Source organism: Limanda limanda, chromosome 3 (assembly GCF_963576545.1).
Source record: "Limanda limanda chromosome 3, fLimLim1.1, whole genome shotgun sequence".
Lineage (NCBI taxonomy): Eukaryota > Metazoa > Chordata > Actinopteri > Pleuronectiformes > Pleuronectidae > Limanda > Limanda limanda.
The window spans coordinates 31,492,711-31,510,340 of NC_083638.1; positions in this window are offsets into that span (position 1 = coordinate 31,492,711).

Sequence of the window (17,630 nt, forward strand, 5' to 3'; positions counted from 1 at the left end):
AGTGTCAGAAAAGCGCTGGAAACAGGGAGATATGCCTTTTTTTGGAAGAAATGGTTAAATTCTTGAATTTTTCATCACACATCATCCCAAATGTCACTAAACAGCTGGAAACGGGGAGATAAGCCTTTATTTGGAAGCAATGGTTACCATTTTGACTTTTTCATCACATATCAGCTCCAGTGTCAGAAAAGCGCTGGAAACAGGGAGATATGCCTTTTTTTGGAAGAAATGGTTAAATTCTTGAATTTTTCATCACACATCATCCCAAATGGCACTAAACAGCTGGAAACGGGGAGATAAGCCTTTTTTGGAAGCATTGATTAAGATTTCTGACTTTTTCATCACATGTCAGCCCAAGTGTCAGAAAAGCGCTGGAAACAGGGAGATATGCCTTTTTTGGAAGAAATGGTTAAATTCTTGAATTTTTCATTACACATCATCCCAAATGGCACTAAACAGCTGGAAACGGGGAGATAAGCCTTTTTTGGAAGCATTGATTAAGATTTCTGACTTTTTCATCACATGTCAGCCCAAGTGTCAAAAAAGCGCTGGAAACAGGGAGATATGCCTTTTTTGGAAGAAATGGTTAAATTCTTGAATTTTTCATCACACATCATCCCAAATGTCACTAAACAGCTGGAAACGGGGAGATAAGCCTTTTTTGGAAGCAATGGTTAACATTTTGACTTTTTCATCACATATCAGCTCCAGTGTCAGAAAAGCGCTGGAAACAGGGAGATATGCCTTTTTTTGGAAGAAATGGTTAAATTCTTGAATTTTTCATCACACATCATCCCAAATGTCACTAAGCAGCTGGAAACGGGGAGATAAGCCTTTTTTGGAAGCATTGATTAAGATTTCTGACTTTTTCATCACATGTCAGCCCAAGTGTCAGAAAAGCACTGGAAACAGGGAGATATGCCTTTTTTGGAAGAAATGGTTAAATTCTTGAATTTTTCATCACACATCACTCCAAATGTCAATAAACAGCTGGAAACGGGGAGATAAGCCTTTTTTGGAAGCAATGGTTAACATTTTGACTTTTTCATCACATATCAGCTCAAGTGTCAGAAAAGCGCTGGAAACAGGGAGATATGCCTTTTTTTGGAAGAAATGGTTAAATTCTTGAATTTTTCATCACACATCATCCCAAATGTCAATAAACAGCTGGAAACGGGGAGATATTCCTTTTTTGGAAGCATTGATTAAGATTTCTGACTTTTTCATCACATGTCAGCCCAAGTGTCAGAAAAACGCTGGAAACAGGGAGATAAGCCTTTTTTGGAAGAAATGGTTAAATTCTTGAATTTTTCATCACACATCATCCCAAATGTCACTAAACAGCTGGAAACGGGGAGATAAGCCTTTTTTGGAAGCAATGGTTACCATTTTGACTTTTTCATCACATATCAGCTCAAGTGTCAGAAAAGCGCTGGAAACAGGGGGATATGCCTTTTTTGGAAGAAATGGTTAAATTCTTGAATTTTTCATCACACATCATCCCAAATGGCACTAAACAGCTGGAAACGGGGAGATAAGCCTTTTTTGGAAACATTGATTAAGATTTCTGACTTTTTCATCACATGTCAGCCCAAAAGTCAGAAAAGCGCTGGAAACAGGGAGATAAGCCTTTTTTGGAAGAAATGGTTAAATTCTTGAATTTTTCATCACACATCATCCCAAATGTCACTAAACAGCTGGAAACGGGGAGATAAGCCTTTTTTGGAAGCAATGGTTACCATTTTGACTTTTTCATCACATATCAGCTCAAGTGTCAGAAAAGCGCTGGAAACAGGGAGATATGCCTTTTTTTGGAAGAAATGGTTAAATTCTTGAATTTTTCATCACACATCATCCCAAATGTCACTAAACAGCTGGAAACGGGGAGATAAGCCTTTTTTGGAAGCATTGATTAAGATTTCTGACTTTTTCATCACATGTCAGCCCAAGTGTCAAAAAAGCGCTGGAAACAGGGAGATATGCCTTTTTTGGAAGAAATGGTTAAATTCTTGAATTTTTAATCACAGATCATCCCAAATGTCACTAAACAGCTGGAAACGGGGAGATAAGCCTTTTGTGGAAGCAATGGTTAACATTTTGACTTTTTCATCACATATCAGCTCAAGTGTCAGAAAAGCGCTGGAAACAGGGAGATATGCCTTTTTTTGGAAGAAATGGTTAATTTCTTGAATTTTTAATCAAACATCATCCCAAATGTCACTAAACAGCTGGAAACGGGGAGATAAGCCTTTTTTGGAAGCAATGGTTAAGATTTTGACTTTTTCATCACATATCAGCTCCAGTGTCAGAAAAGCGCTGGATACAGGGAGATATGCCTTTTTTTGGAAGAAATGGTTAAATTCTTGAATTTTTCATCACACATCATCCCAAATGGCACTAAACAGCTGGAAACGGGGAGATAAGCCTTTTTTGGAAGCATTGATTAAGATTTCTGACTTTTTCATCACATGTCAGCCCAAGTGTCAAAAAAGCGCTGGAAACAGGGAGATATGCCTTTTTTGGAAGAAATGGTTAAATTCTTGAATTTTTAATCACACATCATCCCAAATGTCACTAAACAGCTGGAAACGGGGTTATAAGCCTTTTTTGGAAGCAATGGTTAAGATTTTGACTTTTTCATCACATATCAGCTCCAGTGTCAGAAAAGCGCTGGAAACAGGGAGATAAGCCTTTTTTGTAAGAAGTGGTTAAATTCTTGAATTTTTCATCACACATCATCCCAAATGTCACTAAACAGCTGGAAACGGGGAGATAAGCCTTTTTTGGAGGCATTGATTAAGATTTCTGACTTTTTCATCACATATCAGCTCAAGTGTCAGAAAAGCGCTGGAAACAGGGAGATATGCCTTTTTTTGGAAGAAATGGTTAAATTCTTGAATTTTTCATCACAAATCATCCCAAATGTCAATAAACAGCTGGAAACGGGGAGATAAGCCTTTTTTGGAAGCAATGGTTACCATTTTGACTTTTTCATCACATATCAGCTCAAGTGTCAGAAAAGCGCTGGAAACAGGGAGATATGCCTTTTTTTGGAAGAAATGGTTAAATTCTTGAATTTTTCATCACACATCATCCCAAATGTCACTAAACAGCTGGAAACGGGGAGATAAGCCTTTTTTGGAAGCATTGATTAAGATTTCTGACTTTTTCATCACATGTCAGCCCAAGTGTCAGAAAAGCGCTCGAAACAGGGAGATATGCCTTGTTTGGAAGAAATGGTTAAATTCTTGAATTTTTCATCACACATCATCCCAAATGTCACTAAACAGCTGGAAACGGGGAGATAAGCCTTTTTTGGAAGCATTGATTAAGATTTCTGACTTTTTCATCACATGTCAGCCCAAGTGTCAAAAAAGCGCTGGAAACAGGGAGATAAGCCTTTTTTGGAAGAAGTGGTTAAATTCTTGAATTTTTCATCACACATCATCCCAAATGTCACTAAACAGCTGGAAACGGGGAGATAAGCCTTTTTTGGAAGCATTGATTAAGATTTCTGACTTTTTCATCACATGTCAGCCCAAGTGTCAGAAAAGCGCTGGAAACAGGGAGATAAGCCTTTTTTGGAAGAAATGGTTAAATTCTTGAATTTTTCATCACACATCATCCCAAATGTCACTAAACAGCTGGAAACGGGGAGATAAGCCTTTTTTGGAAGCATTGATTAAGATTTCTGACTTTTTCATCACATGTCAGCCCAAGTGTCAGAAAAGCACTGGAAACAGGGAGATATGCCTTTTTTGGAAGAAATGATTAAATTCTTGAATTTTTCATCACACATCATCCCAAATGTCACTAAACAGCTGGAAACGGGGAGATAAGCCTTTTTTGGAAGCATTGATTAAGATTTCTGACTTTTTCATCACATGTCAGCCCAAGTGTCAAAAAAGCGCTGGAAACAGGGAGATATGCCTTTTTTGGAAGAAATGGTTAAATTCTTGAATTTTTAATCACAGATCATCCCAAATGTCACTAAACAGCTGGAAACGGGGAGATAAGCCTTTTTTGGAAACATTGATTAAGATTTCTGACTTTTTCATCACATGTCAGCCCAAGTGTCAAAAAAGCGCTGGAAACAGGGAGATATGCCTTTTTTGGAAGAAATGGTTAAATTCTTGAATTTTTCATCACACATCATCCCAAATGTCACTAAACAGCTGGAAACGGGGAGATAAGCCTTTTTTGGAAGCATTGATTAAGATTTCTGACTTTTTCATCACATGTCAGCCCAAGTGTCAAAAAAGCGCTGGAAACAGGGAGATATGCCTTTTTTGGAAGAAATGGTTAAATTCTTGAATTTTTAATCACACATCATCCTAAATGTCACTAAACAGCTGGAAACGGGGAGATAAGCCTTTTTTGGAAGCACTGGTTAAGATTTTGACTTTTTCATCACATATCAGGTCCAGTGTCAGAAAAGCGCTGGATACAGGGAGATATGCCTTTTTTTGGAAGAAATGGTTAAATTCTTGAATTTTTCATCACACATCATCCCAAATGGCACTAAACAGCTGGAAACGGGGAGATAAGCCTTTTTTGGAAGCATTGATTAAGATTTCTGACTTTTTCATCACATGTCAGCCCAAGTGTCAAAAAAGCGCTGGAAACAGGGAGATATGCCTTTTTTGGAAGAAATGGTTAAATTCTTGAATTTTTAATCACACATCATCCCAAATGTCACTAAACAGCTGGAAACGGGGAGATAAGCCTTTTTTGGAGGCATTGATTAAGATTTCTGACTTTTTCATCACATGTCAGCCCAAGTGTCAGAAAAGCGCTCGAAACAGGGAGATATGCCTTGTTTGGAAGAAATGGTTAAATTCTTGAATTTTTGTTCACACATCATCCCAAATGTCACTAAACAGCTGGAAACGGGGAGATAAGCCTTTTTTGGAAGCAATGGTTACCATTTTGACTTTTTCATCACATATCAGCTCAAGTGTCAGAAAAGCGCTGGAAACAGGGAGATATGCCTTTTTTTGGAAGAAATGGTTAAATTCTTGAATTTTTCATCACACATCATCCCAAATGTCACTAAACAGCTGGAAACGGGGAGATAAGCCTTTTTTGGAAGCATTGATTAAGATTTCTGACTTTTTCATCACATGTCAGCCCAAGTGTCAGAAAAGCGCTGGAAACAGGGAGATATGCCTTTTTTGGAAGAAATGGTTAAATTCTTGAAATTTTCATCACACATCATCCCAAATGGCACTAAACAGCTGGAAACGGGGAGATAAGCCTTTTTTGGAAGCATTGATTAAGATTTCTGACTTTTTCATCACATGTCAGCCCAAGTGTCAGAAAAACGCTGGAAACAGGGAGATAAGCCTTTTTTGGAAGAAATGGTTAAATTCTTGAATTTTTCATCACACATCATCCCAAATGTCACTAAACAGCTGGACACGGGGAGATAAGCCTTTTTTGGAAGCATTGATTAAGATTTCTGACTTTTTCATCACATGTCAGCCCAAGTGTCAGAAAAGCGCTGGAAACAGGGAGATAAGCCTTTTTTGGAAGCATTGATTAAGATTTCTGACTTTTTCATCACATGTCAGCCCAAGTGTCAGAAAAGCGCTGGAAACAGGGAGATATGCCTTTTTTGGAAGACATGGTTAAATTCTTGAATTTTTCATCACACATCATCCCAAATGGCACTAAACAGCTGGAAACGGGGAGATTAGCCTTTTTTGGAAGCATTGATTAATATTTCTGACTTTTTCATCACATGTCAGCCCAAGTGTCAGAAAAGCGCTGGAAACAGGGAGATAAGCCTTTTTTGGAAGAAATGGTTAAATTCTTGAATTTTTCATCACACATCATCCCAAATGTCACTAAACAGCTGAAAACGGGGAGATAAGCCTTTTTTGGAAGCATTGATTAAGATTTCTGACTTTTTCATCACATATCAGCCCAAGTGTCAGAAAAGCGCTGGAAACAGGGAGATATGCCTTTTTTGGAAGAAATGGTTAAATTCTTGAATTTTTCATCACACATCATCCCAAATGGCACTAAACAGCTGGAAACGGGGAGATAAGCCTTTTTTGGAAACATTGATTAAGATTTCTGACTTTTTCATCACATGTCAGCCCAAAAGTCAGAAAAGCGCTGGAAACAGGGAGATAAGCCTTTTTGGGAAGAAATGGTTAAATTCTTGAATTTTTCATCACACATCATCCCAAATGTCACTAAACAGCTGGAAACGGGGAGATAAGCCTTTTTTGGAAGCAATGGTTACCATTTTGACTTTTTCATCACATGTCAGCCCAAGTGTCAAAAAAGCGCTGGAAACAGGGAGATAAGCCTTTTTTGGAAGAAGTGGTTAAATTCTTGAATTTTTCATCACACATCATCCCAAATGTCACTAAACAGCTGTAAACGGGGAGATCAGCCTTTTTTGGAAGCATTGATTAAGATTTCTGACTTTTTCATCACATGTCAGCCCAAGTGTCAGAAAAGCGCTGGAAACAGGGAGATATGCCTTGTTTGGAAGGAATGGTTAAATTCTTGAATTTTTGATCACACATCATCCCAAATGTCACTAAACAGCTGGAAACGGGGAGATAAGCCTTTTTTGGAAGCATTGATTAAGATTTCTGACTTTTTCATCACATGTCAGCCCAAGTGTCAGAAAAGCGCTGGAAACAGGGAGATATGCCTTTTTTTGGAAGAAATGGTTAAATTCTTGAATTTTTCATCACACATCATCCCAAATGTCACTAAACAGCTGGAAACGGGGAGATAAGCCTTTTTTGGAAGCATTGATTAAGATTTCTGACATTTTCATCACATGTCAGCCCAAGTGTCAGAAAAGCGCTGGAAACAGGGAGATAAGCCTTTTTTGGAAGAAATGGTTAAATTCTTGAATTTTTCATCACACATCATCCCAAATGTCACTAAACAGCTGGAAACGGGGAGATAAGCCTTTTTTGGAAGCATTGATTAAGATTTCTGACTTTTTCATCACATGTCAGCCCAAGTGTCAGAAAAGCACTGGAAACAGGGAGATATGCCTTTTTTGGAAGAAATGATTAAATTCTTGAATTTTTCATCACACATCATCCCAAATGTCACTAAACAGCTGAAAACGGGGAGATAAGCCTTTTTTGGAAACATTGATTAAGATTTCTGACTTTTTCATCACATGTCAGCCCAAGTGTCAAAAAAGCGCTGGAAACAGGGAGATATGCCTTTTTTGGAAGAAATGGTTAAATTCTTGAATTTTTAATCACAGATCATCCCAAATGTCACTAAACAGCTGGAAACGGGGAGATAAGCCTTTTTTGGAAGCAATGGTTAACATTTTGACTTTTTCATCACATATCAGCTCCAGTGTCAGAAAAGCGCTGGAAACAGGGAGATATGCCTTTTTTTGGAAGAAATGGTTCAATTCTTGAATTTTTCATCACACATCATCCCAAATGTCACTAAGCAGCTGGAAACGGGGAGATAAGCCTTTTTTGGAAGCATTGATTAAGATTTCTGACTTTTTCATCACATGTCAGCCCAAGTGTCAGAAAAGCACTGGAAACAGGGAGATATGCCTTTTTTGGAAGAAATGGTTAAATTCTTGAATTTTTCATCACACATCACTCCAAATGTCAATAAACAGCTGGAAACGGGGAGATAAGCCTTTTTTAAGCAATGGTTAACATTTTGACTTTTTCATCACATATCAGCTCAAGTGTCAGAAAAGCGCTGGAAACAGGGAGATAAGCCTTTTTTGGAAGAAATGGTTAAATTCTTGAATTTTTCATCACACATCATCCCAAATGTCACTAAACAGCTGTAAACGGGGAGATCAGCCTTTTTTGGAAGCATTGATTAAGATTTCTGACTTTTTCATCACATGTCAGCCCAAGTGTCAGAAAAGCGCTGGAAACAGGGAGATATGCCTTGTTTGGAAGAAATGGTTAAATTCTTGAATTTTTCATCACACATCATCCCAAATGTCACTTAACAGCTGGAAACGGGGAGATAAGCCTTTTTTGGAACCATTGATTAAGATTTCTGACTTTTTCATCACATGTCAGCCCAAGTGTCAGAAAAGCGCTGGAAACAGGGAGATATGCCTTGTTTGGAAGAAATGGTTAAATTCTTGAATTTTTCATCACACATCATCCCAAATGTCACTAAACAGCTGGAAACGGGGAGATAAGCCTTTTTTGGAAGCATTGATTAAGATTTCTGACTTTTTCATCACATGTCAGCCCAAGTGTCAGAAAAGCGCTCGAAACAGGGAGATATGCCTTGTTTGGAAGAAATGGTTAAATTCTTGAATTTTTGTTCACACATCATCCCAAATGTCACTAAACAGCTGGAAACGGGGAGATAAGCCTTTTTTGGAAGCATTGATTAAGATTTCTGACTTTTTCATCACATGTCAGCCCAAGTGTCAGAAAAACGCTGGAAACAGGGAGATAAGCCTTTTTTGGAAGAAATGGTTAAATTCTTGAATTTTTCATCACACATCATCCCAAATGTCACTAAACAGCTGGAAACGGGGAGATAAGCCTTTTTTGGAAGCAATGGTTACCATTTTGACTTTTTCATCACATATCAGCTCAAGTGTCAGAAAAGCGCTGGAAACAGGGAGATATGCCTTTTTTTGGAAGAAATGGTTAAATTCTTGAATTTTTCATCACACATCATCCCAAATGTCACTAAACAGCTGGAAACGGGGAGATAAGCCTTTTTTGGAAGCATTGATTAAGATTTCTGACTTTTTCATCACATGTCAGCCCAAGTGTCAGAAAAGCGCTGGAAACAGGGAGATATGCCTTTTTTGGAAGAAATGGTTAAATTCTTGAATTTTTCATCACACATCATCCCAAATGGCACTAAACAGCTGGAAACGGGGAGATAAGCCTTTTTTGGAAGCATTGATTAAGATTTCTGACTTTTTCATCACATGTCAGCCCCAGTGTCAAAAAAGCGCTGGAAACAGGGAGATATGCCTTTTTTGGAAGAAATGGTTAAATTCTTGAATTTTTAATCACAGATCATCCCAAATGTCACTAAACAGCTGGAAACGGGGAGATAAGCCTTTTTTGGAAGCAATGGTTAACATTTTGACTTTTTCATCACATATCAGCTCAAGTGTCAGAAAAGCGCTGGAAACAGGGAGATATGCCTTTTTTTGGAAGAAATGGTTAAATTCTTGAATTTTTCATCACACATCATCCCAAATGTCACTAAACAGCTGGAAACGGGGAGATAAGCCTTTATTTGGAAGCAATGGTTACCATTTTGACTTTTTCATCACATATCAGCTCCAGTGTCAGAAAAGCGCTGGAAACAGGGAGATATGCCTTTTTTTGGAAGAAATGGTTAAATTCTTGAATTTTTCATCACACATCATCCCAAATGGCACTAAACAGCTGGAAACGGGGAGATAAGCCTTTTTTGGAAGCATTGATTAAGATTTCTGACTTTTTCATCACATGTCAGCCCAAGTGTCAAAAAAGCGCTGGAAACAGGGAGATATGCCTTTTTTGGAAGAAATGGTTAAATTCTTGAATTTTTAATCACAGATCATCCCAAATGTCACTAAACAGCTGGAAACGGGGAGATAAGCCTTTTTTTGGAAGCAATGGTTAACATTTTGACTTTTTCATCACATATCAGCTCAAGTGTCAGAAAAGCGCTGGAAACAGGGAGATATGCCTTTTTTTGGAAGAAATGGTTAAATTCTTGAATTTTTCATCACACATCATCCCAAATGTCACTAAACAGCTGGAAACGGGGAGATAAGCCTTTTTTGGAAGCAATGGTTAACATTTTGACTTTTTCATCACATATCAGCTCCAGTGTCAGAAAAGCGCTGGAAACAGGGAGATATGCCTTTTTTTGGAAGAAATGGTTAAATTCTTGAATTTTTCATCACACATCATCCCAAATGTCACTAAGCAGCTGGAAACGGGGAGATAAGCCTTTTTTGGAAGCATTGATTAAGATTTCTGACTTTTTCATCACATGTCAGCCCAAGTGTCAGAAAAGCACTGGAAACAGGGAGATATGCCTTTTTTGGAAGAAATGGTTAAATTCTTGAATTTTTCATCACACATCACTCCAAATGTCAATAAACAGCTGGAAACGGGGAGATAAGCCTTTTTTGGAAGCAATGGTTAACATTTTGACTTTTTCATCACATATCAGCTCAAGTGTCAGAAAAGCGCTGGAAACAGGGAGATATGCCTTTTTTTGGAAGAAATGGTTAAATTCTTGAATTTTTCATCACACATCATCCCAAATGTCAATAAACAGCTGGAAACGGGGAGATATTCCTTTTTTGGAAGCATTGATTAAGATTTCTGACTTTTTCATCACATGTCAGCCCAAGTGTCAGAAAAACGCTGGAAACAGGGAGATAAGCCTTTTTTGGAAGAAATGGTTAAATTCTTGAATTTTTCATCACACATCATCCCAAATGTCACTAAACAGCTGGAAACGGGGAGATAAGCCTTTTTTGGAAGCAATGGTTACCATTTTGACTTTTTCATCACATATCAGCTCGAGTGTCAGAAAAGCGCTGGAAACAGGGGGATATGCCTTTTTTGGAAGAAATGGTTAAATTCTTGAATTTTTCATCACACATCATCCCAAATGGCACTAAACAGCTGGAAACGGGGAGATAAGCCTTTTTTGGAAACATTGATTAAGATTTCTGACTTTTTCATCACATGTCAGCCCAAAAGTCAGAAAAGCGCTGGAAACAGGGAGATAAGCCTTTTTTGGAAGAAATGGTTAAATTCTTGAATTTTTCATCACACATCATCCCAAATGTCACTAAACAGCTGGAAACGGGGAGATAAGCCTTTTTTGGAAGCAATGGTTACCATTTTGACTTTTTCATCACATATCAGCTCAAGTGTCAGAAAAGCGCTGGAAACAGGGAGATATGCCTTTTTTTGGAAGAAATGGTTAAATTCTTGAATTTTTCATCACACATCATCCCAAATGTCACTAAACAGCTGGAAACGGGGAGATAAGCCTTTTTTGGAAGCATTGATTAAGATTTCTGACTTTTTCATCACATGTCAGCCCAAGTGTCAAAAAAGCGCTGGAAACAGGGAGATATGCCTTTTTTGGAAGAAATGGTTAAATTCTTGAATTTTTAATCACAGATCATCCCAAATGTCACTAAACAGCTGGAAACGGGGAGATAAGCCTTTTTTGGAAGCAATGGTTAACATTTTGACTTTTTCATCACATATCAGCTCAAGTGTCAGAAAAGCGCTGGAAACAGGGAGATATGCCTTTTTTTGGAAGAAATGGTTAAATTCTTGAATTTTTAATCAAACATCATCCCAAATGTCACTAAACAGCTGGAAACGGGGAGATACGCCTTTTTTGGAAGCAATGGTTAAGATTTTGACTTTTTCATCACATATCAGCTCCAGTGTCAGAAAAGCGCTGGATACAGGGAGATATGCCTTTTTTTGGAAGAAATGGTTAAATTCTTGAATTTTTCATCACACATCATCCCAAATGGCACTAAACAGCTGGAAACGGGGAGATAAGCCTTTTTTGGAAGCATTGATTAAGATTTCTGACTTTTTCATCACATGTCAGCCCAAGTGTCAAAAAAGCGCTGGAAACAGGGAGATATGCCTTTTTTGGAAGAAATGGTTAAATTCTTGAATTTTTAATCACACATCATCCCAAATGTCACTAAACAGCTGGAAACGGGGTTATAAGCCTTTTTTGGAAGCAATGGTTAAGATTTTGACTTTTTCATCACATATCAGCTCCAGTGTCAGAAAAGCGCTGGAAACAGGGAGATAAGCCTTTTTTGTAAGAAATGGTTAAATTCTTGAATTTTTCATCACACATCATCCCAAATGTCACTAAACAGCTGGAAACGGGGAGATAAGCCTTTTTTGGAAGCATTGATTAAGATTTCTGACTTTTTCATCACATGTCAGCCCAAGTGTCAGAAAAGCGCTGGAAACAGGGAGATAAGCCTTTTTTGGAAGAAATGGTTAAATTCTTGAATTTTTCATCACACATCATCCCAAATGTCACTAAACAGCTGGAAACGGGGAGATAAGCCTTTTTTGGAAGCATTGATTAAGATTTCTGACTTTTTCATCACATGTCAGCCCAAGTGTCAGAAAAGCACTGGAAACAGGGAGATATGCCTTTTTTGGAAGAAATGATTAAATTCTTGAATTTTTCATCACACATCATCCCAAATGTCACTAAACAGCTGGAAACGGGGAGATAAGCCTTTTTTGGAAGCATTGATTAAGATTTCTGACTTTTTCATCACATGTCAGCCCAAGTGTCAAAAAAGCGCTGGAAACAGGGAGATATGCCTTTTTTGGAAGAAATGGTTAAATTCTTGAATTTTTAATCACAGATCATCCCAAATGTCACTAAACAGCTGGAAACGGGGAGATAAGCCTTTTTTGGAAACATTGATTAAGATTTCTGACTTTTTCATCACATGTCAGCCCAAGTGTCAAAAAAGCGCTGGAAACAGGGAGATATGCCTTTTTTGGAAGAAATGGTTAAATTCTTGAATTTTTCATCACACATCATCCCAAATGTCACTAAACAGCTGGAAACGGGGAGATAAGCCTTTTTTGGAAGCATTGATTAAGATTTCTGACTTTTTCATCACATGTCAGCCCAAGTGTCAAAAAAGCGCTGGAAACAGGGAGATATGCCTTTTTTGGAAGAAATGGTTAAATTCTTGAATTTTTAATCACACATCATCCCAAATGTCACTAAACAGCTGGAAACGGGGAGATAAGCCTTTTTTGGAAGCAATGGTTAAGATTTTGACTTTTTCATCACATATCAGGTCCAGTGTCAGAAAAGCGCTGGATACAGGGAGATATGCCTTTTTTTGGAAGAAATGGTTAAATTCTTGAATTTTTCATCACACATCATCCCAAATGGCACTAAACAGCTGGAAACGGGGAGATAAGCCTTTTTTGGAAGCATTGATTAAGATTTCTGACTTTTTCATCACATGTCAGCCCAAGTGTCAAAAAAGCGCTGGAAACAGGGAGATATGCCTTTTTTGGAAGAAATGGTTAAATTCTTGAATTTTTAATCACACATCATCCCAAATGTCACTAAACAGCTGGAAACGGGGAGATAAGCCTTTTTTGGAGGCATTGATTAAGATTTCTGACTTTTTCATCACATATCAGCTCAAGTGTCAGAAAAGCGCTGGAAACAGGGAGATATGCCTTTTTTTGGAAGAAATGGTTAAATTCTTGAATTTTTCATCACACATCATCCCAAATGTCACTAAACAGCTGGAAACGGGGAGATAAGCCTTTTTTGGAAGCATTGATTAAGATTTCTGACTTTTTCATCACATGTCAGCCCAAGTGTCAGAAAAGCGCTCGAAACAGGGAGATATGCCTTGTTTGGAAGAAATGGTTAAATTCTTGAATTTTTGTTCACACATCATCCCAAATGTCACTAAACAGCTGGAAACGGGGAGATAAGCCTTTTTTGGAAGCATTGATTAAGATTTCTGACTTTTTCATCACATGTCAGCCCAAGTGTCAGAAAAGCGCTGGAAACAGGGAGATAAGCCTTTTTTGGAAGAAATGGTTAAATTCTTGAATTTTTCATCACACATCATCCCAAATGTCACTAAACAGCTGGAGACGGGGAGATAAGCCTTTTTTGGAAGCAATGGTTACCATTTTGACTTTTTCATCACATATCAGCTCAAGTGTCAGAAAAGCGCTGGAAACAGGGAGATATGCCTTTTTTTGGAAGAAATGGTTAAATTCTTGAATTTTTCATCACACATCATCCCAAATGTCACTAAACAGCTGGAAACGGGGAGATAAGCCTTTTTTGGAAGCATTGATTAAGATTTCTGACTTTTTCATCACATGTCAGCCCAAGTGTCAGAAAAGCGCTGGAAACAGGGAGATATGCCTTTTTTGGAAGAAATGGTTAAATTCTTGAAATTTTCATCACACATCATCCCAAATGGCACTAAACAGCTGGAAACGGGGAGATAAGCCTTTTTTGGAAGCATTGATTAAGATTTCTGACTTTTTCATCACATGTCAGCCCAAGTGTCAGAAAAACGCTGGAAACAGGGAGATAAGCCTTTTTTGGAAGAAATGGTTAAATTCTTGAATTTTTCATCACACATCATCCCAAATGTCACTAAACAGCTGGACACGGGGAGATAAGCCTTTTTTGGAAGCATTGATTAAGATTTCTGACTTTTTCATCACATGTCAGCCCAAGTGTCAGAAAAGCGCTGGAAACAGGGAGATAAGCCTTTTTTGGAAGCATTGATTAAGATTTCTGACTTTTTCATCACATGTCAGCCCAAGTGTCAGAAAAGCGCTGGAAACAGGGAGATATGCCTTTTTTGGAAGACATGGTTAAATTCTTGAATTTTTCATCACACATCATCCCAAATGGCACTAAACAGCTGGAAACGGGGAGATAAGCCTTTTTTGGAAGCATTGATTAATATTTCTGACTTTTTCATCACATGTCAGCCCAAGTGTCAGAAAAGCGCTGGAAACAGGGAGATAAGCCTTTTTTGGAAGAAATGGTTAAATTCTTGAATTTTTCATCACACATCATCCCAAATGTCATTAAACAGCTGAAAACGGGGAGATAAGCCTTTTTTGGAAGCATTGATTAAGATTTCTGACTTTTTCATCACATATCAGCCCAAGTGTCAGAAAAGCGCTGGAAACAGGGAGATATGCCTTTTTTGGAAGAAATGGTTAAATTCTTGAATTTTTCATCACACATCATCCCAAATGGCACTAAACAGCTGGAAACGGGGAGATAAGCCTTTTTTGGAAACATTGATTAAGATTTCTGACTTTTTCATCACATGTCAGCCCAAAAGTCAGAAAAGCGCTGGAAACAGGGAGATAAGCCTTTTTGGGAAGAAATGGTTAAATTCTTGAATTTTTCATCACACATCATCCCAAATGTCACTAAACAGCTGGAAACGGGAGATAAGCCTTTTTTGGAAGCAATGGTTACCATTTTGACTTTTTCATCACATGTCAGCCCAAGTGTCAAAAAAGCGCTGGAAACAGGGAGATAAGCCTTTTTTGGAAGAAGTGGTTAAATTCTTGAATTTTTCATCACACATCATCCCAAATGTCACTAAACAGCTGTAAACGGGGAGATCAGCCTTTTTTGGAAGCATTGATTAAGATTTCTGACTTTTTCATCACATGTCAGCCCAAGTGTCAGAAAAGCGCTGGAAACAGGGAGATATGCCTTGTTTGGAAGGAATGGTTAAATTCTTGAATTTTTCATCACACATCATCCCAAATGTCACTAAACAGCTGGAAACGGGGAGATAAGCCTTTTTTGGAAGCATTGATTAAGATTTCTGACTTTTTCATCACATGTCAGCCCAAGTGTCAGAAAAGCGCTGGAAACAGGGAGATATGCCTTTTTTTGGAAGAAATGGTTAAATTCTTGAATTTTTCATCACACATCATCCCAAATGTCACTAAACAGCTGGAAACGGGGAGATAAGCCTTTTTTGGAAGCATTGATTAAGATTTCTGACTTTTTCATCACATGTCAGCCCAAGTGTCAGAAAAGCGCTGGAAACAGGGAGATAAGCCTTTTTTGGAAGAAATGGTTAAATTCTTGAATTTTTTCATCACACATCATCCCAAATGTCACTAAACAGCTGGAAACGGGGAGATAAGCCTTTTTTGGAAGCATTGATTAAGATTTCTGACTTTTTCATCACATGTCAGCCCAAGTGTCAGAAAAGCACTGGAAACAGGGAGATATGCCTTTTTGGAAGAAATGATTAAATTCTTGAATTTTTCATCACACATCATCCCAAATGTCACTAAACAGCTGAAAACGGGGAGATAAGCCTTTTTTGGAAACATTGATTAAGATTTCTGACTTTTTCATCACATGTCAGCCCAAGTGTCAAAAAAAGCGCTGGAAACAGGGAGATATGCCTTTTTTGGAAGAAATGGTTAAATTCTTGAATTTTTAATCACAGATCATCCCAAATGTCACTAAAACAGCTGGAAACGGGGAGATAAGCCTTTTTTGGAAGCAATGGTTAACATTTTGACTTTTTCATCACATATCAGCTCCAGTGTCAGAAAAGCGCTGGAAACAGGGAGATATGCCTTTTTTTGGAAGAAATGGTTCAATTCTTGAATTTTTCATCACACATCATCCCCAAATGTCACTAAGCAGCTGGAAACGGGGAGATAAGCCTTTTTTGGAAGCATTGATTAAGATTTCTGACTTTTTCATCACATGTCAGCCCAAGTGTCAGAAAAGCACTGGAAACAGGGAGATATGCCTTTTTTTGGAAGAAATGGTTAAATTCTTGAATTTTTCATCACACATCACTCCAAATGTCAATAAACAGCTGGAAACGGGGAGATAAGCCTTTTTTAAGCAATGGTTAACATTTTGACTTTTTCATCACATATCAGCTCAAGTGTCAGAAAAGCGCTGGAAACAGGGAGATAAGCCTTTTTTGGAAGAAATGGTTAAATTCTTGAATTTTTCATCACACATCATCCCAAATGTCACTAAACAGCTGTAAACGGGGAGATCAGCCTTTTTTGAAGCATTGATTAAGATTTCTGACTTTTTCATCACATGTCAGCCCAAGTGTCAGAAAAGCGCTGGAAACAGGGAGATATGCCTTGTTTGGAAGAAATGGTTAAATTCTTGAATTTTTCATCACACATCATCCCAAATGTCACTTAACAGCTGGAAACGGGGAGATAAGCCTTTTTTGGAAGCATTGATTAAGATTTCTGACTTTTTCATCACATGTCAGCCCAAGTGTCAGAAAAGCGCTGGAAACAGGGAGATATGCCTTGTTTGGAAGAAATGGTTAAATTCTTGAATTTTTCATCACACATCATCCCAAATGTCACTAAACAGCTGGAAACGGGGAGATAAGCCTTTTTTGGAAGCATTGATTAAGATTTCTGACTTTTTCATCACATGTCAGCCCAAGTGTCAGAAAAACGCTGGAAACAGGGAGATAAGCCTTTTTTGGAAGAAATGGTTAAATTCTTGAATTTTTCAACACACATCATCCCAAATGTCACTAAACAGCTGGAAACGGGGAGATAAGCCTTTTTTGGAAGCATTGATTAAGATTTCTGACTTTTTCATCACATGTCAGCCCAAGTGTCAGAAAAGCGCTGGAAACAGGGAGATAAGCCTTTTTTGGAAGAAATGGTTAAATTCTTGAATTTTTCATCACACATCACTCCAAATGTCAATAAACAGCTGGAAACGGGGAGATAAGCCTTTTTTGGAAGCAATGGTTAACATTTTGACTTTTTCATCACATATCAGCTCAAGTGTCAGAAAAGCGCTGGAAACAGGGAGATAAGCCTTTTTTGGAAGAAATGGTTAAATTCTTGAATTTTTCATCACACATCATCCCAAATGTCACTAAACAGCTGGAAACGGGGAGATAAGCCTTTTTTGGAAGCATTGATTAAGATTTCTGACTTTTTCATCACATGTCAGCCCAAGTGTCAGAAAAGCGCTGGAAACAGGGAGATATGCCTTTTTTTGGAAGAAATGGGTTAAATTCTTGAATTTTTTCATCACACATCATCCCAAATGTCCATAAACAGCTG